Below are 27,912 nucleotides of genomic sequence, written 5' to 3'. Positions count from 1 at the left end.
GCAGGATGTTTTGCAGGATGTAACCTCCGTCACGTCTCCGCTCTGAGTGAACGCTGTTTGTCAGTCATTATAGTATCTAACTCATCTACCTGCCTGAAGCTGATAATCGACCTGGAGGTCGACCGCTGTGGTTTTCATCACTGATTATTAGTAATCCAGGAGAACGATAACCGAGAATTGGATCTGATACAAATCTCTGTCTAACCAGTGAGGAATGTAACTAACTACTTTCACTTCACTCCAGTTATCTGATAACTTTAGCTACTAGTTACTTTTCAAATTCAGACCCAAAGAGCCTGAAAACCAACGCTGCTGAATATCAGACCCAGTGATCAGTAGATCCTAAAAGGGATATTCCGGTGTAAATTTAATCCATGGTCTAAATCACCGTGAAACTGTGTTAGACTCCCTCTCGAGAGATCAAGTTAGCAGACCGCTAATTTACGGAGTTTTATCAACCTCAGAAACGACCGCACGACAACAATACACTGCAGTAAATGGATCCAAATATAAACCGCCACCAAAAAGCCACAAATAATGCTCAGAACAGCACCAAACTTCAGCAACAGTACAAATAGGGTCTCAGCACATAGTCCGGGGCATCTAACCTCCGCTAGCTTAGCTGGATTTCTACTGAAAAGCTGACTAAATTTACCACTCTTCTGCAGCAGCTTCCTGTTGACGGGAAGTCCCGACGAGTCGATTACCGAGTGCAGTAGAGTTCCGCGGCTCATGGATGAAAATGTATGACTATGACTCCATGGAAAAGCAATCAAAGTTCATATGTGTCTTACCTGCCAGTTTATAACAGTTGTTATCGAGAGCGGACAGGGAAAAGAACGGAATTGAGCATTTCTAACTGCACTCGGTAATCGTCGCGTCGGGACTTCCCCGACCCGGAAGCTGATGGAGGAGAGTTGAAATCTGTTTTTAGCTTCACAATAGAAATCCAGCTAAGCTAGCGGAGGTTAGATGCCCCGGACTATGTGCTGAGACCCTATTTGTACTGTTGCTGAAGTTTGGTGCTGTTCTGAGCATTATTTGTGGCTTTTTGGTGGCGGTTTATATTTGGATCCATTTACTGCAGTGTATTGTTGTCGTGCGGTCGTTTCTGAGGTTGATAAAACTCCGTAAATTAGCGGTCTGCTAACTTGATCTCTCCAGAGGGAGTCTAACACAGTTTCACGGTGATTTAGACCATGGATTAAACTTACACCGGAATATCCCTTTAATTCTGCCTTGTTGGACAGTTTGATGGTTTTATGAAAACCTTGAAGGTTATAAAATGTTTAATTAAATGATTATGTGACAGATTGATGCAGTCACTGTTGTGTGGGCGACCACAGTTTGTGCCCAGTGTATAATTATTAGATTAGTTTTTTGGCTGCTAGGGTTAGAGGGTTTGTGAATTTCTAGATTTCAGCTATTTAAAAGAACATTTCCACGTCTCAGTCGCAGTTTTGTTTGGTTCAGGCCATAAAACACCTGGTCAGAGTTAGAAAATAAAACCTGAAGAGTAGATTCAGATCATTAAAATACTCTGTTAGGTAAATAATGTTACAGGTTTTGGTCTGTGTTACATTAATAAGCCAGCAAGACATCGTCTCTGTTTAAAGTAACAAGTGATGAGATACCAACACACGACACTGTCAGACGTAAGGACGCAAAACTGATGTAGTGAAGATCCAGATTCACAGCTGTCACTGCTGAGTGGAGCCGTCCAGGTGCAGGGTTCTCCCCAGAAATTCTTAGTATAGCGGCGCACCGTCTGTCCGGGGGGGGGGGGGGGGGGGGGGGGGGGGGTACGCGACCGCTCGTCAATGTCAGTCCGGGGGGGGGGACCGCTCGTCAACGTCAGTCCGGGGGGGGGAGACACGGACGTACGGACAGCCGGTCATCAACTCCGTCAGCCGGGGGACGGACGGACGCTCATCGCCGTCAGCAGGGAGCTCCTAGCCGTCAACCGGGGGACGGCGGACGGACGGACGGACGGACGGACGCTCGACACTGTCACGCGCGGAGTATAGTGGCGCTGACCGAGCGGTAGAGCGGCGCAGCGCCGCTGTTCCACCGTCTGGGGAGAACCCTGAGGTGTGTGAGGTCCGGTTGGTTTCTCTCTCTGCTGTACAGCTCCGGGGGTTGAATTTGTGTGGCTGAGGAATGAATGAATGAATGAATGAATATGTGGTGTGTTGGAGCTGTAGTGAGCGGACACACACACACACACACACACACACACACACACACACACACACACACACACACGCACACACACACTGACGTCGTCCGTCTCATGATGATGTTGATGAACGAGCAGCTGCAGCTTCGTCGCTGCTGGACGGCAGAAAACGAGCGTCGGGTTAATGAGTTCTGTCTGAAACCTCCAACAGATTAGTTTAATTTATAGAGACGGTTCATGATGCCTTCTTCTTCTACTCTTTATTAAACGTTCCTCCTCGTTCATGTTGTATTCAGGTTTGTGTTCGTCTCTTCTGCAGCTTCGCTTCTTGTTTTAGCTTCAGTTCATCCTCCAGTGATGTGTTTTACTCCCAGCAGGACATTTGACTTCAGTATTTATATTTTCCTTCCAGACGAGATGAAAGAAGTAAATGAAACTAAATTATTGATTAATGAGCAGCTTCAACAAACTGATGAAGTAAATAGTTGATTCAAAACATACTGTCTGAAGTTATTTCAAGCATTTAAACATGAATCATCTCAGACGTGATTAATAAGTCACAAGTAGCAACAACTAGTCGATTAATAGATCAACTATTTTGATCATCAATTCATCGATAAAATGATTTTTTCTGAGACGGTTTAATATGAGATAATCAACCGACACTCGGCACCAACACGCCTCTCTTCATCCACAGACTTCCTGCTCAGAGCGTTACAGCACTCTGGTGTCTGTTTGAACACACTGATTACACTGATGTCACCATTTACACTCAAAGAACATGTTATTGATCTAAACATGTCACATGTTACAAAGACACTAAACAGTAACAATACAGGCTCCTTCTTTGTCCCCAGACTCCCTTAACAAATGTGTCAGTTTAGTGAGTTGTTGAGTTGGAGACACTTTATAAACTCTGTGAAACTCTGTCTCTGACTCATTCTGCATTATTTGGACCTTCTTGTTCATTCAGCAAATGTTCTACATGAACTTCTTTCTGTCTTTGAGTAGAAACATGGAGTCTGTTTGTCTCAGTGATGGACGGGTTTGTTTAATACAGAGCAGGAAGTGACATCACATCACTGAGGTCACTCAGTGAAAACGGGTCGTAACCGGGCCTGAGTTTCAGTACCTCAGTACCTCAGCGTGTCCCGGAGGACCGTCTCAGTCTGTGTGTTGTGCTCTCGGCCCACAGTGGAGTTAATGTGTGTGTTTCTGTCTTCGCAGGCCTTGTTTGACCCGGCAGCGCTCCGTCCCGTCTGTAGCCGGGCTCAGCACGTAGTGGAAGACGTCTTTATTTACTCTCTTCTCTCTTTCGTCTCTTTTTTCTCTGGATATTCGGGTTTTTCTCGCTGCCTCTACCATCTTTTGTTCTGGGTGCGTTTGGTTTGGTTTGGTGCATCTGAAGCGGGCGGACGGGGCTGTGAGGGTTTTTTTCTGGCTGCTGATTGGAGGGTGTGATTGTCTGTGGGTGGAGCTTATTTGCTTCTGGATTAATGAGGTTGTGGTGATCATGCGTCAGGGAGCTGAATGAGCTGTCTGGTGGAAGATGTTCTGCTCCTGTTGATTCAGGAGACAGAATCATTCTGATCGGACTCGGGTGGATTCACCGTCTGTATTCTGGACTTCTGTTCCAGTCTGTTCAATCAATTTTATTCTAATCTGTCAATGGATCAGAAGAATCTGCTGATCTTTTAGCTTTAAGCTGATGTAGCATCAATTTTATGTAGCGAGTGGAAATAATGTGAGAAATCTACGAATGATTAAATCCTGAATGCTGGATCGATCTGTTGTGATTCAGGACTTTATTCTGCATGTCTGTGTTTCTGTCACATTTACTGACCAAATCCCAAAAGATCCCAACATGAAACTGCAGGAACCCGGAGCTGAGGAGCTGTCAGGTCTGCAGCCTCCTTTAGTGATTCACACAGGGTTGATATCAGCTGACCTCTGGATCTGGTCGGAGATGGTCTGTAATGTGAGGGAGGAACTTAAATGTAGAGATTATAAATGCGTGAGAGTTTTTACACGCCTGAATCTTTGAATTAAACATTTGAATTTGTAAATAAAGAATAAATCCTGTGATCTTTGTGTTGTTCAGAGCTGTTAAAGTTTGTTTGATTGTGTAGTTTTATTAAGCAGATATAACATAAGTGCCAAAACACATACCAGAACTTCGAATGAAACTTCCTGTTTTAATGAACAGAAACTAAAGTCTGCGGCAGGTTCAGCGAGTAAGTGTGATGAATGGGTTCTGGGTTCAGCTCGGTCCGTCCTGCAGGCTCGTAGTTCAGTCTGTTTTTGGTCACAGCTGAAAGAAGCGTCACATTCTGAAAGCTGAAACTTTCATACTTGTTCATAACATCTTCCTGTTTGTCACTCACACAGTCACATGAACACGTCGAGTGTTTTCTAGACTGCAGAGATCCTGAAAACTGTCAGTGTTGACGTCTGTGCTGAGCTGAACACAGTGTGCAGACTCACCTCTAACCTCTCTCCAGGTGATCTGCTGCTTAATGTGGAAAACTGTAGCCTGAGTTTGGGGGCAGCTCACACCTGGTTCACACCTGTCAGATATCTGAGAATAAGAATGTTTTGTTCTGTTTTGAGTCATTTTAAATGAACTGTGGCAGAAACAGTGCAGGAGACTGAACCAGGGTAACGTGATCCCTCAGTTTGTTCAATCTGATGATTTTCTTCATCTTTTTAACGAAGAGTTAAAGATAATTTGAGTGACGCGCAGCTGATGAGACTCACACAGATCCTGTGTGCTGCAGTGAAGGATGGAGTCCAGGGGTTCTGACTTGTTGTTGATGTGTTGTTTAAATCCAGATGTCTGATTCTGTGAGCTGATATTAGTCGTTAGAAGACAACAAACACATTAATGAAATGCACAAGACTGAAATCGGGTTATGTTCCAAACAGCCGGTGTGAGGAGGCTCTGATGGTTTTTAATCTGTAATCTCGTACGTATTTGACACAAATCCAATAAAGTGCTGTCTGTGTGGGTGCGTGGTGCTGGAGGAGGGAACGAATCACTCGTCATGATGAATTTGTTTGGGTGATGGTGCTGATGGCTGCTGCTCGTCTCTCCTCCGTCCTGCTGCCTCCAACTCTCCTTCAGTTTGATGTCTCATTTATATTCCTGCTGAAATTATATATAATTATATCGGCTGCAACAATAATAAATGATTCAATTCAATCCCAGATGCTGTTTCAGGTTTGTTTTTCTGTGAGCAGCACAGTAAATATCTGGAGGCTCCGGCTCCTTCTGAACGTCAGACTCTGACTGCATATGATCAAATTATTCTGTCAGGACTCGAGTTTCTGTTCACTGATGTGCTTGTAAACTTAATAACACACTGTGTTAATATCTGCAGGCGTCATGGCAGAAATATTCCTCACATGTTAAAATGTTGTTCAGCCTCAGAGAGTTGGAGGCCGTCGATAACGATCCGTCACTTAATCTGTAATTCAGTTTTATCCTGAAACCTTTCATTTACTTTTTATTAGAATGCATGAAGGTCTTAACTTTATCTACAGAGAAGTGATGTGTCAGTTCTCTCAAACCAGGCAGATAAAATGTTTGAGTGTGAAATCTCTGTCCTGGTGGCGCTGGAGGGCAGCTCAGCGGTGTACCGACAGACCGGAGCCGTTTCATCCAGGCTGGACGTCAGAACTCAGAACACAGCGATGGCAGAACTGAGACGAAGATCAGACAAAACACAAATAGAAATACTTAATTGATCCCAGAGAAGGAAATCAGATCATGTTACAGTTATTCTACAAGAGAAATTATTACAAAAATATGAAAATGAAACAAGTAAAATATGATATATAATAATTATATATATATATGATTAAAATGTGCGTTAAACTATAATATATGACAACTGTGTATACAGAAATAGAAATGTATTAAGACACAATCCTCACACGACCCTGAAACTACCGTGAAGCTGTTCAGGTGTGTGTACGTCGAGCTACAGAAATAACTGCAAGTGAAACTCTCGCCAAAAAGCAACTGAGGTCTCTACACATGAACACGAGCATTGAGAACATTGTTTGTGTACACAGAGTTTACTAAAAAGAAGCTTTTTGGACAACTCATGTTAGCAGTAGTGAACTAACAGGCAGGAGGTCCACCATCACTCTCCTGCCTACACTTTCTGTCTGCTGTGACAGCGTGCTGGAGATCCAGCTCCAACGGTGAGTTGTTCAAAAACCTTCTTTTTAGTAAACTCTGTGCACACAAACAATGTTCTCAATGCTCGTGTTCATGTGTAGAGACCCTGGTGATACTACCAGCAAAGTTAAATGTTGTGTCGAGACTTCTTACTGTTTTAAACAGAGAGATTTTGATGTTATTGCTAAAGTGCCCGTAGCACTCCCATTGAAAATTAGCTTGCCCGGTAAATCTTAAAAGTGCCTCTTTCATCGTAATTATGCTTTTATACGAAGGTTTGACTCATATTCAATCACAAATAAAGACTTGGCTGCTTTTTGGTGAGAGTTTCACTTTAAATGGTCATGTGTCATAACAAATGCTAAGCTAACTGCTAACTCTGAGCATTTGCTAACAAACATGCTACAAGAAAACCAGCTAATGTGAACACAAAGTCTAACTGAATGAAAGTGTGTTGGCATTAATGTAGATGTGTGGCTGAGTCGTGTCACCAAGTCTGACCTGTTGGTGGCGCTATGAGCAGTCTGACGATGACATCATCAGGATTCAGTGGCTGCATCCCATTTCAGGGTGTGCATCCTCTGAAGGACTCGGCCTTTGTGGTCCTTCAGAGAGACCTTGTTAACCTCGTCAGCTGTTGTTAAATGTGACGGTCTAGCCTTTGGAGCATTTCCTGGTTGCGTCACCAGATGTTTTACTCTTACGTCACCATTTCTGCCGTTTGGGCTCGCAAAAGTGACGATCTACGCCACGCGATGTCGCCATCTTCTCTCTTTCTTTCTTCTTTTTTGGATGTGCAAAGAATCTTGGGATATGTGAGGCCACGAAGGATCGTAGCGGTGCATCCTCCAGAAACAGGGAGAAGAAGGAGCATCTGGAGGAGCCTTCAGACTGGACAGACATAATCGGCCTTCAGATGCTCCTCTGAAGACCTGAACTGAGACACAGCAGCTGTCTGCAGCGTAAAGACACAGAAGAAGAAACACAACATGAGAAATGTGCAGGAAACATCTCACTGATGTCAGCAGGACACACGCACACACACGCACACACGCACACATCTGTTTCATCTTTAAAAACATCTCTGCCTATTTTTTAGAGCTGTCAATCACACAGTAACTGTGTGTGTCTGTGTGTGTGTGTGTGTGTGTGTGTGTGGTGTGTGTGTGTGTGTGTGTGTGTGTGTGTGTGTGTGGTGTGTGTGTGTGTGTGTCAGTTAGCTACAAACATACGTCATCACTTCAGCTCTCTGTTGGGTCGCTTATATATTCGATCTATTGATTAAATAGATTAAACTGATAATTTGTTTATTATTGAGAGTTTTGGGAGTTTATTAAAGTCGCACACATACAGTGTGTGTGCAGAGCAGCATCAGTATGCACCACACACACACACACACACACACACACACACACACACACACACACACACACTTAGCCTATTATCATGGTAGGTGTGTGTGTGCTACAGAAGTCGCTCGATTCCTCAGCTGCACCGTCCTTGACCTATTTGTTGTGGCCTTCTTCAGTCAGCAACACACACACACACACACACACACACACACACGCTCCCTGCGATGTTGAGAGAGTGTCCTGTATCCACACGGGGCGAGTGCGGCCTGTAATTTGTGATTTTGAGGTTGTCAGTTTGAATCCCATGTGGTGAACTGTGACCCTCCAGCTGCTGCAGGAAGTCAAACTACAACCTGCTTATTATTCTGCTCACACACACACACACACACACACAGACACACACACACACACACACACACACACACATGGTCCCTTTTGAAGTTTATTAAAATCCAGTCGTATCCCGCCTCAGGTGATACAGCTGTCCTTGAGAGGACGATGAGTCTGCTTCTGTTCTCTCTGGCCTTGTTTTCTAAATCACTACTGTACCTGTTCATGTCAGGATCAGCCTGAGTGATGTCAGGATCAGCATAGGTGACGTCAGGATCAGACTAAGTGATGTCAGGATCAGACTAAGTGATGTCAGGATCAGACTAAGTGATGTCAGGATCAGACTAAGTGATGTCAGGATCAGCCTAAGTGATGTCAGGATCAGCCTGAGTGATGTCAGGATCAGCCTAAGTGATGTCAGGATCAGACTAAGTGATGTCAGGATCAGACTAAGTGATGTCAGGATCAGACTAAGTGATGTCAGGATCAGACTAAGTGATGTCAGGATCAGACTAAGTGATGTCAGGATCAGCCTACCTGCCGTATTCATGTTTAAATGAGTGTTTTGTTGCAGTTGGTGCGACTTCTCTTCTGCGAGGTGTCAGTTTGTTTAAAGTGCTCTGTGAATATGAATCTATAATCACAGTCATTACGTTAAGTTAATTGAAAGAGATGAAAGTTGATTGAGTCTGTGGGGAAACTGGGTCGTCTCAGCAGCAGGAGACACGACGACGAGCGACCGGAGTATAAATAGACGCAGAGCAGAAAGAGAGTAACAGCACGACTTCAGGGTTTAAATCAGCTGACGGGAACGTGTTTCTGCCTCGCTGATATCAAACATCACAAACACAGGTTTGCACAGTTGAACTGTATTTTATGCTGATGATTTAAATCTAACACACTAAACTAATTATGATAAAGATAAACCAGACTAATTATAATATTTTAAACTAAACTGCTCCTTCACACACTCACTGTTCACTGACGTCCAGCAGGTTAGTCCTCCTCCTCCTCCTCCTCCTCTTCTTCATCATCTCCTGCTTCCTCTTCCTCCTCCACTTTTCCTACTTCCTCATCCTCTTCCCCTCCTCTCCTAGCTTTATTTGTTCCTCCTCCCCCATCTCCACCTCCTCTTCCTCCCCCACCACCTCCTCCTCCTCCTCCTCCTCCTCCCTGTATTAAACTGCAGTGGTTTATCTGCAGTATCTTCCTCTAAGACTGTCGACCAGCTGCAGGTTTCAGCTTCTGCTGTGAACATTCATTTACATTCAGAGAGTCGTCTGCCTCATATTTTACATTTTAATGTTTTCCTCCCTGTGTTCTCGGGTCAGTCCACAGCCCGTCTCATCTTCAGAACCTCCAATAAGGTCAACATCATAAAAAGCTTAATTTCCCAGCGAGCGTGCTCCCATCAGGCACTGCTGCAGATATTTATTTTCTCTGAGGGAGATAATGGTCTGCAGCGCTGCGTCCTGCTCAGATAGCATCATGTGACTGCAGGCTGAGGGGTTTAAATCAGAGGTTAAATGATTTTGTAAGTGCAGCTGAAACAGGATGAAAGTTGAAGTACCAACAATCAATAAACTGGCTCTATTCGAAGACACTATCCAGTGGCATTGTGGGAAATGTAGGAGCCAGGTTTTTGGGATTAAAGGTCAGGACACCTTGTCTGTTTCACTGACACATCTCTGCTAGTAAAACAAGAGACAGACAGACAAAGTTCCTCACATGTAAGTTTATGACAGTACTGACACCCTGCAGCCAATCAGAATCAAGTATTCCCTCAGACCCAAACTGGGTTAAAGGTTCCTTGTGGACGTTCTGACCCACAGCAGCTCTGAGCAGATACGAGTTAACTAGATAATAGTTTGTCTCTCCTTCATGTACGTGATCATCAGCTGATGTGATTCACTGATCTGTGGCGGCGACGCACCAAACAGTGCAGAGAAGAAGACGACGACCTGTCTGTCTGTGAACTCTGCAGGTTTTAATCCTGCCTGACTGTTCATGAGCAGGGAACTGAACCTGACAGGATCCGCTCTGTGTGTTCTGGTGAGAAACGCTGACTGTAAACCAGCTGTGGGGGAAAACTTCTCAACAGGCCTTAAATTATTCAGGACTCCATGTTTTTTATAGCTGCATCATGTTCGATGTCTTGTGCATCATTTCCCCAAAAGTTCAGTCTGTAGCTTTTAAATTGTAAATGATGTTAAAAAGTGAAAAGATTTTTACAAGCGTCGTATAAAAAGGCCTCATGATTCAGCTGCTGAAAAGTGCACATCACAGATGACTTCCCTGCTGCGAGTCTGAACTCTCAGCTGCAGGTCGACACCACTGTTTGTAGAATCGTTCAGTCTGACAGATACTGAAGGAAAAACAATCCACTGAAATAACCAACGTCGACATGTTTCCTCACGGCCGCCGCAGATACGAGTCTGCGGTCCAGAGCGCAGGTTTAATCTGTTTATTATCATTTTCATGGAAAAAGCCAATATGAAGTGAAGATCACAAGAAATGTGTTCAGGAGCAGGAATCACATATTGAAGAAACATGTGTTTATAAAACTGACTGAATATCTGCTGCTAACTCTGAACATCTCACAGTGTTCCTGTTTCACGATGTTCATCATAAGAATATCTTCAGAGAAAAGTCTTTTATCCAGACAACAACATCGATATCGGACCTCCTGTCTGCAGTACGTACACAAACATTTCTACTTCCAATATTTGTTCTGGCAAATTAAGTAAGTGTGAGATTGCACAGCTGCAGCCAGGCCAAGAAAAATACTGTGATTATGTGAAAAAGAAAGAGAAGGGAATGTTAATAACACGGCTGTCTTTAGTCTTCGTTACTTTGTCTTAACGATGTTGCTCTGCCGGCCGAACACTTCACAATAAAACGTCACTTCCTGTTCATCTAGAAAGAGAAGGTAGGCCACAGGAGGATCAGGATCACCACGAACATCCATATGAGTCTAACAGTCAGACATGTCAGACGTCCATCGACCTCCACGACGTCACCGTCCTGCTCTCAGCTGGAAGCTCCACCCACTTCCTGCTTTGACACTGAATGTAAACTGTGCGCTGCAGAATCGTCCAGTATGAGAGAGATTCTGAGGGATTCTGGGCCAGAAGTTGTTTGCTCAGTTGTTTTAGACAAAGTTTGTTAAAGTTTCCTGATGGTACCTCTTGTGTCTGGACCTCTAACATAGCTGGAGGTCCGGATGGGTCCAGGTCCTGTAACCTACCCGGTCCAGGTGGTAGTTTTTTGTTTAGGTGGATGCTTGACTGCCTGACGGACTCGTTGATCATTTATCTGCACTGATACATTTCTGTTGGTTTGATAAAAGTCTGACCTGCTGATCCTGACATTCTTTCTGTCTCAGAACTATAATTGACGACATCCACAATCATTTTAATTTGAATCTTATCTCATTTGTTCATAATAAAACATTGACTTGAACATCTCTCTCTCTCCTCTCAGTGTAAAGTGGCCGATCGATCGGTGCTGTCGATCCGCTCGCTGAGCTGTGTACTGATAAATCCATGGTGCTGTCTGTGGTGCTGAAGTCACAGATGGATTTGTAAAGGTCCGTTTTTCTCTCGGTCCCGCCAGTAAATCACCAGTTTAAACTGGCCGTGTCACCTTCAGACTAATGTTTAGATTACTGTTGTCGGGGTGAAGAGTTCTCTGGAAACATGATTCTGTTATGCTTCATGTATGAGGCCACTTTAACAGATGAAACTGAATTATAACTGTAAGACATTCATGAGACATTCATTTTTTTTGGGAGATTGTTTTGTTCCTTTGAGGACGTGGTGGGCCGGATCCAGATGGTCCAGAACCGGCCCCCACACCATATTTTGCCCATGTGTGCTTTAGAAGGATCCAGATATCCCTAAAGAAACCGAGGGTCTGTAAACGGGTTCTGCAGGTTCTGAAGAAAACCCTCTGAATAGGCACTTGAAGAGGTTTCTGAAGGCTGCTGTTATTTCCGTCTCTTACAGTCAGCGTTGGTTTCTTTGACCTGTGACCACGTTTAGTTTTACCTTAACTAAGTAGTTGTACTGGGCAGAAGTGCTCACCTGAATGGTTCCTGTAACAGTTTGTTTGTCCACTTAAAGCTGGAGGACTTCGTTCTGCTGCATATTTTACATCTGAGTTTTGTGACTCACCAGCTGCTCCCTTGAAAATTATAGTGGGCTGACTGCAGCAGCTCCTCCTAGATTAAATTAGCCGATCGCTCTTCCCAGTTCAGACGCTGCAGACTGAACTGGTCTGACTGGACAGAATTCAATGAGTTAAATTAAATTAATGGATACGAGCCCAGTCTGTCACTGTGCCCACTGGAAACCAGTTCAACACAGACCAGCCGCCACCCGGCCCAAACAACAGCAGGAGATTAGACAAAGAAGTGTGTGGTGTGTGTGTGTGTGTGTGTGTGTGTGTGTGTGTGTGTGTGTGTGTGTGTGTGTGTGTGTGTGTGTGTGTGTGTGTGTGTGTGTGTGTGTGTGTGCGTAAATGGTCTTAATTGAGGTTGCTCTCAGACGCCGTGATGGTTTGATGTGATTGGTGAGTCATGTTGAGGCAGAAGAGGGGAGGTGCTGGTCTGAATGGTGATGAGGAGACAATCTGAGCTGCTGTGTGTGTGTGTGTGTGTGTGTGTGTGTGTGTGTGTGTGTGTGTGTGTGTGTGTGGGTGGGTGGGTGGGTGTGTGTGATCTCGGTGTGTGATGTGTGTGTATGATGTCTTGTTTTCTGCCTGTATTTGCATGTGTGCATTTCCATGGGTGTGTGTTCCAATCTGCTGTATGTGTGTGTGTCTTTGCAAAATCCACACAGGCGTGCGTGTGTGTGTGTGTGTGTGTGTGTGTGTGTGTGTGTGTGTGTGTTGTGCATGTGTTTTGGATCAATAAGCTATCATAACAGAACAGTTGGCTGCCTGCATCAGCTCCCCACAGACTATTAGAAAACAACACACTGCTCCAAATTAATGCATGTCAGTGTGTGTGTGTGTGTGTGTGTGTGTGTGTGTGTGTGTGTTGTTGGTCTGCATCTCTACTTCCTGTCCTCATCTGTCCTCAGCTCCCTCTTTGATTGCTGCAACATTCATACACGTAAACACAGCCACAGTCACAGTGTCGGATCATTTATAGCTCATCTGTGCTGAATAATGCAGATCATCACATCAGTGGTTTTAAAGCAGTGACGAGGGTCTTCAGGGGGACGAGGGTCTTTTAGGGGGACGAGGGTCTTTCAGGGGGACAAGGGCCTTACAGGGGGACGACAGTCTTACAGGGGGACGAGGGTCTTTCAGGGGGACGACAGTCTTACAGGGGGACGAGGGTCTTCAGGGGGGCGAGGGCCTTACAGGGGGACGACAGTCTTACAGGGGGACGAGGGTCTTCAGGGGGGCGAGGGTCTTACAGGGGGACGAGGGTCTTTCAGAGGGACGAGGGTCTTTCAGGGGGACGAGGGCCTTACAGGGGGACGAGAGTCTTTCAGGGGGACGAGGGTCTTACAGGGGGACGAGGGTCTTTCAGAGGGACGAGGGTCTTTCAGGGGGACGAGGGTCTATGGGGGGGACGAGGGTCTTTCAGGGGGACGAGGGTCTTTCAGGGGGACGAGGGTCTTTCAGGGGGACGAGGGTCTTACAGGGGGACGAGGGTCTTTCAGGGGGACGAGGGTCTTTCAGGGGGACGAGGGTCTATGGGGGGGACGAGGGCCTTACAGGGGGACGACAGTCTTACAGGGGGACGAGGGTCTTCAGGGGGGCGAGGGTCTTTCAGAGGAACGAGGGTCTCTGGGGGGACGAGGGTCTTTCAGGGGGACGAGGGTCTTTCAGAAGGACGAGGGTCTTTCAGGGGGACGAGGGTCTTACAGGGGGACGAGGGTCTTTCAGAGGGACGAGGGTCTTTCAGGGGGACGAGGGCCTTACAGGGGGACGAGGGTCTTTCAGGGGGACGAGGGTCTTACAGGGGGACGAGGGTCTTTCAGAGGGACGAGGGTCTTTCAGGGGGACGAGGGCCTTACAGGGGGACGAGGGTCTTTCAGAGGGACGAGGGTCTTTCAGGGGGACGAGGGTCTATGGGGGGGACGAGGGTCTTTCAGGGGGACGAGGGTCTTTCAGGGGACGAGGGTCTTTCAGGGGGACGAGGGTCTTACAGGGGGACGAGGGTCTTTCAGAGGGACGAGGGTCTTTCAGGGGGACGAGGGTCTATGGGGGGGGCGAGGGCCTTACAGGGGGACGAGGGTCTTTCAGAGGGACGAGGGTCTTTCAGGGGGACGAGGGTCTATGGGGGGGACGAGGGCCTTACAGGGGGACGAGGGTCTTTCAGAGGGACGAGGGTCTTTCAGGGGGACGAGGGCCTTACAGGGGGACGAGGGTCTTTCAGGGGGACGAGGGTCTTTCAGGGGGACGAGGGTCTTACAGGGGGACGAGGGTCTTTCAGAGGGACGAGGGTCTTTCAGGGGGACGACAGTCTTACAGGGGGACGAGGGTCTTCAGGGGGGCGAGGGTCTATGGGGGGGGACGAGGGTCTTTCAGGAGGATAAGGGTCTTTCAGGGGAACGAGGTTCTTTCAGGGGAACGAGGTTCTTCAGGGGGTCGAGGGTCTTTCAGAGGGACGAGGGTCTATGGGGGGGATGAGGGTCTTTCAGGGGGACGAGGGTCTTCAGGGGGACGAGGGTCTTTCAGGGGGACGAGGGTCTTCAGGGGGACGAGGGTCTTTCAGGGGGACGAGGATCTTACAGGGGGACGAGGGTCTTTCAGGGGGACGAGGGTCTTTCAGGGGGACGAGGGTCTTCAGGGGGACGAGGGTCTTTCAGGGGGACGGCGGTCTTTCAGGGGGACGAGGGTCTTTCAGGGGGACGAGGGTCTTACAGGGGGACGAGGGTCTTTCAGAGGGACGAGGGTCTTTCAGAGGGACGAGGGTCTTTCAGGGGGACGACAGTCTTACAGGGGGACGAGGGTCTTCAGGGGGGCGAGGGTCTATGGGGGGGGACGAGGGTCTTTCAGGAGGATAAGGGTCTTTCAGGGGGTCGAGGGTCTTTCAGAGGGACGAGGGTCTATGGGGGGGATGAGGGTCTTTCAGGGGGACGAGGGTCTTCAGGGGGACGAGGGTCTTTCAGGGGGACGAGGGTCTTCAGGGGGACGAGGGTCTTTCAGGGGGACGAGGATCTTACAGGGGGACGAGGGTCTTTCAGGGGGACGAGGGTCTTCAGGGGGACGAGGGTCTTTCAGGGGGACGAGGGTCTTCCAGGGGGACGAGGGTCTTTCAGGGGGACGAGGATCTTACAGGGGGACGAGGGTCTTTCAGGGGGACGGCGGTCTTTCAGGGGGACGAGGGTCTTTCAGGGGGACGGCGGTCTTTCAGGGGGACGGCGGTCTTTCAGGGGGACGAGGGTCTTTCAGGGGCTCCAGGAAGTCCTTGACGGGATGCTCCAGTCATTCTTAAGAATGCAGAAGTCTGAGATCAGAGTAATCGTTGAAATGGTTCTAGTTGTCCTGAAAGGTTTCAGAGTTAACTAAAGACTTTGAAGGTTTTTAAGAAGGATGCAAATGTCCTAGAAGGGACCAATTACCTGTTCTGTGGGACTTTACTGGTGTTTGATAGAGACAGGTGAAGAGGCAGACAGAAAACAGGGACAGAACAAGGTTCTCTGCATTTAATCTGAGGAAGGAATCGGCCAACATACAGCAGCAGGGACGGACTCTGAGCCTGTGCCACGCTCAAGGGCACTGACTGGAGGGTTAACCACATTGGCATGTTGTGATGACGAAGGAAACCAGAGAACCTGAAGCACAGGAAGGCCCTGCACCAGCCTGGTGTTAAACCCAGGACCTTCTTGCTGTGAGGCAGCAGTGCTAACCACCGCACCACTGGGCGTCAGGGACAGGGAGGGTCTGATGTGTGACAAACACCGCCAGCTTCAGCCACAGACGCTCCGGTTATTTGTTTTTTTTTTAAGTGAACAATGTTTCGCACATCTGGATCCAGGACACTTCTGTTGTCACTTTCTAAAGATACACTCTGAGTTTAAAGGGTAAACTGACGTTACAGTAATTGTAGATATCCCTGAAGGGAGTGAGTTGTCTCAGGTAACTAAAGACTTGGAGATAAAGATATTCAAAGCTAGAGTAGTTCTGGGTTGGATGGAGATTTCAACAGTCCTTTAGGAGGTTCCAAGGAAACTTGAAGGTTTTGAAATTTACTATATATTTGGAGAGGTTGAGGTTGATGTGGGAGTCTTGGAGGAAGCTCTTTGAAGAAAATTCTGGATCATTGCGTACTTAAAGCCCATAAGCAGGTTCCAGAGTTGGTGCTGGAAGATAATTCAGGGGCTTCAGAACGACATCATCTTCACCAACAAGCCTGGAGACATACTAGGAGATTTAAGGGATGTGTTGTTATGGAGGTTCCAGGTAGAGTTTAGCATCGAGGATCTTCCAGGATCGTCCAGGGGATCCAGGGACATGTAACTAATTCATGTATCTTTGTGGAGGCTGATAATGTACCTAAATATCCCAGAGACTGTGAGGAGAGAGCGGATGTGTCCGAGGAGGCTGCAGGGCTCCATGAAGAGGCTGTTGGTCGGTCTTGTTGGGTACTCACAGAGATGCCCAGGGATTCTGAGGGATGATGGTATGCTCTGTGGATTCGTTAGTGAGGGCTCAGGCTGACTGGGATGTTGACTTTGATATGCTGGAGAAGCAGTTTCTCAAAGCACTTCATCGGGTTTGGTTTGAGTTCCACAGGGAGGAAATCATTAACCAGACACCGCAGACTCTTACAGGGACACTGGTGGCTGTTTGGAAGCCAGTGGGAACAGTCTGAAGTCTGAGTTAGTGAGTCTCTGAACAGATAGTAAGAGCCCACCATAACGTTCTGGATATTCAGATCGAGTTATGGAAGGAAATTCTGGGGTTTTTCTGAGATGGACTTGAGGTGGAAGATGCGAAGGTGAGGGGTCTTTGTGAAGGATCCAGATCTCTGTTGGCCATGAGTTTAGTTCTAGAGGACACGTCAGAAGTTGAAGTGAAATAGAGGTGGTGAAGAGGGTTCCAGGTATTGTTTAGAAGACAAAATGTCTTTAAGGAGGTTTCAGAACTTTCTAAGGAAGATGGAAGGTAACAGGGTCTCTGGACTTCTCAGTGGGAACAAGAGGTTCTTATCGAGTGTCCAGAGATCTCTCCAGAAGTCTTAATATCTCAAAGTGTTGTTGTACAACTCCTCTGTCCTCCACAACCAGGATTCAGGGATTCAGACGGAGCCTCTAAGTAAATGATAATTGATTTGATAATTCTCATTGTGATTCTTGGAGTATGCCAAGTTTATTTTGGAGGTCAGGGGTTTTTGGTGAGTGTCCAGATCTCCAGGTCCCCTCGTTTGTTTCTGTGACAGTATGTCAGTATGTCAGCCAGCTCTGAGATGATGTATTTTCCAGCGAATCCAAGATGCTTTTAAAAGTATTCATCCATGTTTTTATCACAAACATCAACACATCTGGACCTCCGTGGTTTTCACTGGACAGGAAGGGCAAAGTAACGAGAGTAACTAAAGCCTTCAGAGTAAAAGTAATCTGAGTAAAGTGAAGGTTAATCGTATTTGTAGGTTTTTTTCATCTTCGCAACGCAGTTTGAATCTGTAAGTTTCCATTTGTGTGTGTGTGTGTGTGTGTGTGTGTGTGTCAACAGGAGGGGGGTTGGCACAGAGCGAGGAGGAAAATAGATTTGGATAGAGTGAGAAAGATGGATGAGAGAGAGAGGAAGGGGAGAGGGAGGGAGGGTCGAGCAGCGGGAGGAGAGAGAGAGAGAGAGCTGGGGTGATAGAGAGAGTAATCGAGGTTGGAGAGTCTAACAGAGCTGCTGGTCGCTCTCTGCCTCAGCATCACAGCAGCCGGCTCTGTGACACACACACACACACACACACACACACACACACGTCTCGTTCTCTGGATATCGTTACAGCAAACCTGAAACTGAGACGACACACACACACACACTCTCTCTCACACACTCAGCGGTACATGTGGATTTATCTCGGTGTGTGAAGACTGAAGTATGGACGATGTTGCCGCCGGGTTAGTGTGCTCTCTCACTCTGCCTGTGTGTGTGTGTGTGTGTGTGTGTGTGTGTGTGTGTGTGTGGTTTCTCGAGTGTCGGTCACGGTCAGATCAGCTGAGTTATGAGACGTGTGTGTATGTGTGTGTTTTTCCACCATGTTTCTGTCAACACATCGATTCCAGGTAGAGGTCACCTTTAACCTGTCTGCATGTCTGTCTGCTCACTGGAACACGCACACACACACACACACACACACACACACACCGAGACACACACAAACAGGTGGGTCCGACCTCCTCTACATCAGGGTTATGCTGCATTGTTTCAGAGTGTGTGTGTCTGTGTGTGTGCAGTGAGACTGCAAACAGCGTGTCATGACTCATTCAACTGTGCAGGTCAAAGTGTTTTGCTGTGTGTGTGTGTGTGTGTGTGTGTGTGTGTGTGTGTGTGTGTGTGTGTGTGTGTGTGTGCGCGCGTCTGTGTGTGTGTGACTGGTGATGAATGGCGCAGATTGACTTGGCGGGCTCCCCAGGTGTCTGCATCACTCACTACATCCCTGACACACACACACACACACACACACTCCCTCACACACACACACACACACACACACTCCCTCACACACACACACACACACACACACTCCCTCACACACACACACACACACACACACACACACACACACACACACACTCCCTCACACACACACACACACACACACACACACACACGTTGTTGTGCATCTGTCTCAGTGTTCCGAGTGAAAATGTCTCGGACATGAAGGTTAACGTCTGTGTGACTTTATGTCTGAGGGTAAACGACGTGTTAGGAGCTTCAGTAGGTTGAACGCTGCGTGCCGATTGGTTCCTGGACTTTGCGTACAACATGATAGCTGAAGACTTCCCTCTTGTCTCTGACATCATCAGTCAGCTTGATCTACCTGTGATGACTTTTAAACGTCCCTTATCGTTCTTTTCTTGAGTTAATTAAATGAACCCACTTTAATTCTAACGAGTTTCTTCCTTCAGCTTCACAGTTTCCTGTCATCTTCTCTCAGTTTAGTCAAACATGTTTTTATTTAATGCTGAAATCTAAATAATGAATAAAACATTAATAAGTCGTTTAATGGAGCAGTTTCCTCATGCAGAGCTGTCTCAGGTGGTGAAGCAGATGTTGATTGCTCAGTAACATAAATCTGAGGGTTGTTCAGTTACTGATGTCAGAATCAGATCAGAATAAGAACAATACAAATGTGTTATCAAAAGTTGAATAAACAAAAGTAGTTGTGACTCATTTCCATGAACGTAGGATGAACATGAACATGACGTGACTTCCATGAATGTGACGTGACGGTCGACGTGAAGTAGCTTCTAGAAAAAGAGTAGAAACGACGACGACACAGCGGTTCAGAGAGTGAAGAGGAGGCGGAGCCTCATCGTCTTTGTTGGTATTTGTAGTTGGGGGTTTGATGTAGTCGTACATGTTCTGAACAGTTTTGGTTTTGCTGTTACACAACGTGATTTATGTCGTATTCATTCATTTGTTTTTGCAAGGAGCCAATATCCATAAACAGCAAGTGACCTGTGTGACTTCATGCATGTGCAGAACAAAACATCCATCCAGGGTGAGAAGTTTACAGCTGCTGGAACAAAGACTATTAAATAAGATAATTAAATGATAATGTTTCTAACGCTCTGGTATCACAGCAGTACTCAGATCAGCAGACACACAGAGTGCAGGTTTAAGAATCTGTATCAGGGAGGAAGAAATGGTGTCAGATTGTCTCTGATCAGTACGTCAGCTGAGTTAACAGCAGAGGTCAAAAATACCTAATAGACCAAACAGGAAATGGACACCAGCTGTGTCGTCATCACACTCGTTCAGTGTTTCTGTGTGCAGACGTGCTGCAGTGTTTCCTAACAGCTTCAGCCTCGGTCCAATCCAGACAATCATTTCCACAGCAGGTTCTTCACACTGCAGACGTTTCAGCCCGTAATAACAGAGAAATTCATTAACGACAGCTCGGTCCCGTCAGGTGTGCTGAGGAAATGTGCCAGCGAGGCAGCGATGACAGCAGTCTGGAATCAGCTCGCCTACATGTGATGCAGTCAGTTGTAATGTCGCCGGTCACACCTGATGTTCCTGCTCCATCAGCCAACATGTGCTAACAGTCTGTCTGCTCCTGCTGAGGAGATGATTGGCTGGACGGGACCGATGTCAGCCGGGGAACAAACACAAACAAGATGACACACAGGACACGAGACAACATGAGGGAGTAAAATGTATGTGCCCCTTTTTAAAGAATCAGTCATTGGAGTGGAAGCAATGCAGTCGAGGTTTAGGAGCATGTGAGAGTGTTTATTACAGTTAACCAGCATCATAAACCTAAAACCAGCTTAAACCTGAAGCTCTTTGTGCTCGGGAGCCTCTGTGTTCCTGTCTGACTGGATGACAGAAGAACAAGATGGACCTCTGTCTGTCGTAACAGTAACAGAAGTGTCCAGAACCTGCAGTAAAGACTGGATCAGCTGTTTGTTGCCTGCTTGTTGGAAAACAGCAGGATGTTGTTATTAAAAGTATTGTGGTTATTGTTATTACTGTGGTTATGTCAGTCAGCTGATGTAATGTGAACATGACACTGCATGTAAGTATTTATAAAGAGATGACAGTCTGGATCCTCAGAGAACAGACGGATCAGAACACACTGACTGGGAGACGTGTTGCTGCTTTAGTTTACCAGTTGGCTCTCGATGGCGACAGTGAAGCCAGCAACTGAGTCTTACACTGGTACAGAACCAGTAACTGAGTCTTACACTGGTACTGAACCAGTAACTGAGTCTTACACTGGTACTGAACCAGTAACTGAGTCTTACACTGGTACAGAACCAGCAACTGAGTCTTACACTGGTACAGAACCAGTAACTGAGTCTTACACTGGTACTGAACCAGTAACTGAGTCTTACACTGGTACAGAACCAGCAACTGAGTCTTACACTGGTACAGAACCAGTACTGAGTCTTACACTGGTACAGAACCAGTACTGAGTCTTACACTGGTACTGAACCAGTAACTGAGTCTTACACTGGTACTGAACCAGTAACTGGTGCAGGCGTTGCTCCTGCTTCTGTTTCTCTGCAGCCTTCAGTCTGTTGTTACTAACTGGACCAGTGCAGGCAGTACTAGATTAATGCCACCTCCTCCGGGGGTGTGTGTGTGTGTGTGTGTGTGTGTGTGTGTGTGTGCGTGCGTGTGCGTGCGCGTGTGTGTGTGTGTGTGTGAGTGTGTGTGAGTGTGTGTGTGAGTAGCAGGCTAAGCTACTGTTGCATTGCAGTGACCTCCACCAGCTGCTGCAGCAGCTCCATCACAGTGACGGAGGCGAACACAGTCTGCTGCTCAGCTCTCTGTTCAGGCTGCTTTCACTTTACACTTTCTTCTTCTGAGGAAAAATAATTGAACGCGGCAGAATGTGAATGAAGAATGTTTCCTGATGATGTTTAGACTCACAGGCTGAACTCAAAGGACAAAGGTTTATTAAAAGCCTGTTATTGAGTCTGATGCAGTGAAGCTGCCATGAATCCACTCTGCTCTGCTTCAGAGAGGCTTCAGGACATCCTGAAATATCTGGATGTTATGTTATTATTTATGCACAGATTAATCAATCGATCAGACGACTGGAACGCACACACACACACGCACACACGCGCACACACACACACACACACACACACATCCTGCAGTCATTTGAAGTCAAACACACTCTGTCTCAGGAGCAGCAGACTGGACGGTCTCTGCTGCTGTTTTATTTCCAGCTTTTCCACCTGAGATCAGTCCACACACACACACACACACACAGATATGTAAATCTAATAAACATGTCTCACCTTGCTCTCACCTTGTTCCTCTGTGCAGAGACACATCACACACACAGATCAGCAGCTTTGAACATGCCGTGTAAAAACACCTGTGCTGTGTTCCGATATCCATACTTCCCCTTCTTACTGTACTTAGTTTGATTACTTTGTGTGTTCCGATATTGATTGCGGTGAAAAGAAGTGTACCTAAAGGACCCGGATGTTGCCCTCATAACGGCAAAAACGTTGAGTGTGCAACAATGTGCACTATACGCACTCAACGGCCGCCATCTTGTCTACGTAGCGGAAGAAGCGGAGCCAGGCAGAGGCGCTCAGCTTGAAAAAAAATTTTTAATAGCCACCGAGACGACAGCGCCTGCAGAGGAGCCATATTACAGGATTGTAGGACTGTAATTGTTAAAAAGTAAAGTCTTAGATGTCTTTTGTTCACGTTCAAAGCGGGATGTTTTTGGCGGGTGACGAGCAGCGGCGGCTGTCGCGATCGTAATTTCCAGTCAGTGCACCACAGAGTATTAGATCTGGAACAATACTCACCTGCTGAAATCTGTGTACTTAGTAAGTGCGGATAGTGTGCTACGTTTAAGTGTACTGATGGAAGTATGGATATCAGAACACAGTGCTGCTCACCTGTAGAGTGGAGCTGCATGCTCAGGTTTCCTGTGCTGTGTGACTTTTATGCTTTTTTCCCTTTTTAACCTTTTCTTCAGTGTGTTTAACAGGTTAATGTCATGTAATCAAGCCCACACAACCGGGAGTTCCTCTCTCCCACAGAAAACAGCTGCCCCTGAATGCCTCATTTGTGACATCACGCTACGTTAAACATTTGCATTGTAAGACATTGTAAGCGGTGCTAGCTCAGGTGTGTGAGCTGACCAATCAGAGCAGACTGGGTGTTCAGGAGGGCGGGGCTTAAAGAGACAGAGCTGCAGCCATTGGACAGAATGAGGATGAAAGAAAAACCTCAAAATCAAAACGTTCACCTGGAACGTGAGCAGAACGTGTGTTTGACTCTCAGTCAGGAAACCAGCAGCTTTTATTCATCTCAGACTCGAGTGTCCAGTTAACAGAGAGACGCTTTACTAAACTCACCTGCGAGGATATTTACAATCATCCCGATAATTTCCCCACCTGTAACTCACGATCAGGTGTTTCTTATGGTCTGTGATAGAATGTCTTCTGTCCCTCGTTGTAAATAGTCTCGATGGATGTTTTGTCTCCTGCTGCAACCAAATCTACCTTCAGACACAACTGAAGTCAACTGAAGCTGAACCTGAAACAAATCATTATTATAACCCTGAACCACCTGAAAGTTCTGTGAGCATACGGTCCAGAACTCCTGGTGCCGGTATGCTGTGGTGTCTCTGGACTCTCTGCTAATCAACTTACTGGGTTGTTTAGTGGCGACGATGTGTTTGTGGCACGCTGCGAAAAACTGATTGTGTTGGTGAAGCGTTTCTCACAGCGAGCCAGACTGTAAGACGTCATACAGAAACATCTGATCCAGACAGAAGCTGAGGCACATACACACACACACACACACACACACACACACACACACGCACACACACACACCACACACATACACACACAGCTGGAGGGATGCTAAAGTCTCTGCTGCTGTTTTCACAATGAGAGTGTTCTCGATCAAAATCAGCAGCCTGTGTGTGTGTGTGTGTGTGTGTGTGTGTGTGTGTGTGTGTGTGTGTGGGCCCTGATTTACTGTGACAAGTAACCTTGCTGGGAGCACGTAAACACACATGAAGATACACACACAAAAACTGCCCGCATCAGATTCCAGACGATGGTTCTGGTCTTCAAGTCCGTCAGCAGAACTGCACCGTCTGCCTCCAAACCCTGGTCAGAACACACGGCCCAGAGAGAGCACTGCACTGTTCTACATCAGCGGGCCGGCTGGTACCGCCATCACTGAGAGCAAACAAAGCTGCTCAGAGAAGTCGAGACTCTTCTGTGTTCTGGAGCCTCAGTGGAGGAACGAAGTCCTGACCAACATCAGGACAGCAGAGTCTCTCTCTGTCTGCAGCAGGAGACTCCAGACTCTCTGTTCAGACTCCACCTCCACCCACAGAGCACCACTCCCTCCCAAAAATAATGTCTGCACGTGTATGTTCGTATAGTTGCACTTCAATCACAGCACTTCTGCACTTAAAGAATCATAAACAGCAGTATTGATCCTCAGATGACGGCTTCACAGTTGTTTCTATATCCCGTTTTGCTCCATCGACGGTGATGTCGTGGTTTCTCTCTTGTGATAAACGTTCTTATTGCTCGTCGCTTTGGGCGAAAGCGTCTGCTAAATGTAAATGTGCTGACGCAGCTGACGGAGGATGGTGACGGTGCTGTGGGGCAGTTCACTCTCTGGTCTCTCATCATGACCTGCCGGCAGCAGCAGAGTGTGTCTGCATGTGTCTTTAATAGATTCTGGACAACAGCGGAGTTCTGCAGGGGAATCAAACCTCCGTCAGCTCGCAGCTGCAGACGATAACACATTCACTCTCTTATTATTTCAGTCTGAGGCTCCTCAGAGGATCGTTAATAATGAAGACGACAGAAACAGAACCAGCCTCGTCCGTCACAGTCAGAACCTCGACACAGTTTAAACACCAACGGACTCGTCTTCATCTGACACACCTTCATCATCATCGTCGTTGTCATCATCGTCTTTGTCAGAATCACAGCTGCAGCCAGATGTTGTCTCCTCTCTGCCCTTCATCCACCTTGTCTCAGCCGTCCTCTGCCCGACACACACACAGACGCACTCACACACACACACACACACACACACACACACTCACACACTCACACACACACACACACTCTCACACACACACACTTATCTCACTAAAACAATTAATAGCCCATTAGGCTGAGAACATAAATGCACACACACGTCTCCTCTCTGTCCTGATAAAACAGTTTAGCTGTGTGTGTGTGTGTGTGTGTGTGTGTAACCTTCCTCACGTGAACATGAAGCAGAACAGAAACATCAGGTTGTTTCTAGCGATGAACGATATTGATCTTTTCCAGCAGATATGATAACAGTCACAGCCTCCTGATGAAATGACTGATAATAGAAACCAACATTTTTATATTTAAAAGATAAACACACAGCTGAGTGTGAGACAGACTCAGACGTCGAGAGCAACGATGATTTATTTCCCAGCTGTGATCAGACTTTGTTCCTCCTGTCGTGTTCTTGTCACAAACGTTCTCACCAGTGACGACGTGTGTGGCTCTGTTCTATGTTGCGTAGCTCTACAGTGTTGTGTTCTTCTTGTTTTATCACATATAATTTCTTTATCTGCAGATAACGTAAATCTTCAAAGAGGATAAGGAGAATTATAGCTTAAAGGGATATTCCGGTGTAAGTTTAATCCATGGTCTAAATCACCGTGAAACTGTGTTAGACTCCCTCTTGAGAGATCAAGTTAGCAGACCGCTAATTTACGGAGTTTTATCAACCTCAGAAACGACCGCACGACAACTTCAGCAACAGTACAAATAGGGTCTCAGCACATAGTCCGGGGCATCTAACCTCCGCTAGCTTAGCTGGATTTCTACTGAAAAGCTGACTAAATTTACCACTCTTCTGCAGCAGCTTCCTGTTGACGGGAAGTCCCGACGAGTCGATTACCGAGTGCAGCAGAGTTCCGCGGCTCATGGATGAAAATGTATGATTATGACTCCATGGAAAAGCAATCAAAGTTCATATGTGTCTTACCTGCCAGTTTATAACAGTTATTATCGAGAGCGGACAGGGAAAAGAACGGAATTGAGCATTTCTAACCGCACTCGGTAATCGTCGCGTCGGGACTTCCCCGACCCGGAAGCTGATGGAGGAGAGTTGAACTCTGTTTTTAGCTTCACAATAGAAATCCAGCTAAGCTAGCGGAGGTTAGATGCCCCGGACTATGTGCTGAGACCCTATTTGTACTGTTGCTGAAGTTTGGTGCTGTTCTGAGCATTATTTGTGGCTTTTTGGTGGCGGTTTATATTTGGATCCATTTACTGCAGTGTATTGTTGTCCTGCGGTCGTTTCTGAGGTTGATAAAACTCCGTAAATTAGCGGTCTGCTAACTTGATCTCTCCAGAGGGAGTCTAACACAGTTTCACGGTGATTTAGAACATGGATTAAACTTACACCGGAATATCCCTTTAAAGCACATACTAAAAGTGAACTAATGTTCTGATCAGAGTGAACAAACAACAGTGATGATGTCATAGACGTGCACTGAAGTTAGCATGCTAACCAGCTAGCCTCCTGACAGCTGATCCTCTGTCAGCCTGCAGCTTCAGCAGCCAGTCACTCTAAATGTAACTCAGCATTACAAAGGAGCTGCTCAGCTTTCAGCTCCTCGTTTCTCCTCTGTGTTTCTTTAATGTGGTAAACTTCTCCAGAAGATGCAGTTCATCAGTTTGTCATCTTCTCTCATTGAGGGCAGATTTGAACTGAACACCAGCTGACACCGACTCAGTCATCAGTTCGTTTCTCTCTTTTCACCTTTCAGACTCTGTTTTGTTTCCGTCTGATCTGAACTGAGACGTCGTCTCTTGTTTCCTGCTGAGATTGATATCTTTCATTCTTCACCTCGTGAATCTCATCGATCCAGTCGTGGAGTTTTTCTCCCTGTGCTCCGCTCAGCCTCTCAGCTGTCAGTCCGTCAGGTCCAATCACACTGAAGCTTCAGACTGAGGTCACGTCTGACTCTGAGTCACACGGACGACAGTCAGTCAACTGAAACCTCATTTTAAATCACTTAATGTGTCATTCCTCTGTAATTAGTTCATTTATACTTATTTTTATGAACTCATTTATAAATATCTGTATTCAGATTTATCTTTGGGGTTTCTGTTGCAGCTGTGGTCAGTTTTCAGGCTGTGATGAAAATGCGATGCAGGATGCTGAGAATCATCAGGATGATGTTATTGATCGTTTCAGGAATAAGAAGAACAGTGAAGTGTTTTTGGGGAATAAATCTGCACTGATCAATATTTCTGATTTCCTGAGGATCAGTTGATAATTTGAAAGGTGACAAACAGAAAATCCTCAGAGGTGTGTGTGTGTGTGTGTGTGTGTGTGTGTGTGTGTGTGTGTGATCTCTTCTCACTCTGTCTTCATTCTCCATCAGTCTCGCTCCATCGCCTCTCTTTAAATTTGTCATCATTACCTCATGACATCTCATCTCCTCCTCCCCCCTTCCTCCCCCTCTTCCTCTTCCTCTTCCTCTTCCTCCTCCTCTTCCTCCCCCTCTTCCTCTTCCTCTTCCTCCTCCTCCTCGGTGAACACTGGGTTCTCAGGACCGTGACTCTTGCTGTGGCAGCAGGTTTTGTTTGGCTCCTTCAGTCGGAGCTGATGGACTCTCTCTTTACGTGACGCTGGTCGTTGTGATAACTGCGCTGACCTTTAAATCCCGAGCAGAGCTGACGGCCGTGTTCACATCACAGCCGTCACTGACAAACCTTCATATCTTCACGGCTGCAGTCGTCCAAGAACAAAGAAGCTCTGCCTCGCCTTCAGTCTCAGGAGAAGGTCACGAGTCATGTGATCTCTCTACTCAACTCTCAGCTTCCAGGTTTCTGTCCTGGTCTTTAGTTTCCTGACGAGCTCTGGCTTTCCGTCCCTCCGACAGACTCGGAGATGCTTTTTAATCTCAGCTTTATATTTCACTCACGTTTCTGTTTTGTTGTTTATTTCACGGCCTGTTAGGCAGCGTTCTGTTTGACACCAGATTTAACGCTCGTCTCATCTCCTCCTCTCCTCCAGCTCATCTGTTTGTCCTCTCTCTCTTTTTCTCTCTATTATGGGATTATTTCCTCCCTCTCCTCCTCCTCCCCCTGTTTCCTCCTCCTGCAGTTGTATTTGTGTTTTCTTCAGAGTGTGTTGCAGTTGTATTTGATCTCGTGCTGTTG

General features: G+C 46.6%; 1 protein-coding gene across 1 annotated transcript in view; it reads left to right on the top strand.

Annotated features, from left to right (window-relative positions):
• Positions 1-27,912, top strand: part of patj (PATJ crumbs cell polarity complex component) — a 94,324-nt gene that overhangs the window by 45,573 nt on the left and 20,839 nt on the right. The gene's annotated exons all lie outside the window — the stretch shown is intronic.

Source organism: Sparus aurata, chromosome 11, assembly GCF_900880675.1.
Source record: "Sparus aurata chromosome 11, fSpaAur1.1, whole genome shotgun sequence".
Lineage (NCBI taxonomy): Eukaryota > Metazoa > Chordata > Actinopteri > Spariformes > Sparidae > Sparus > Sparus aurata.
This window is presented reverse-complemented; position numbering and strand designations above follow the sequence as displayed.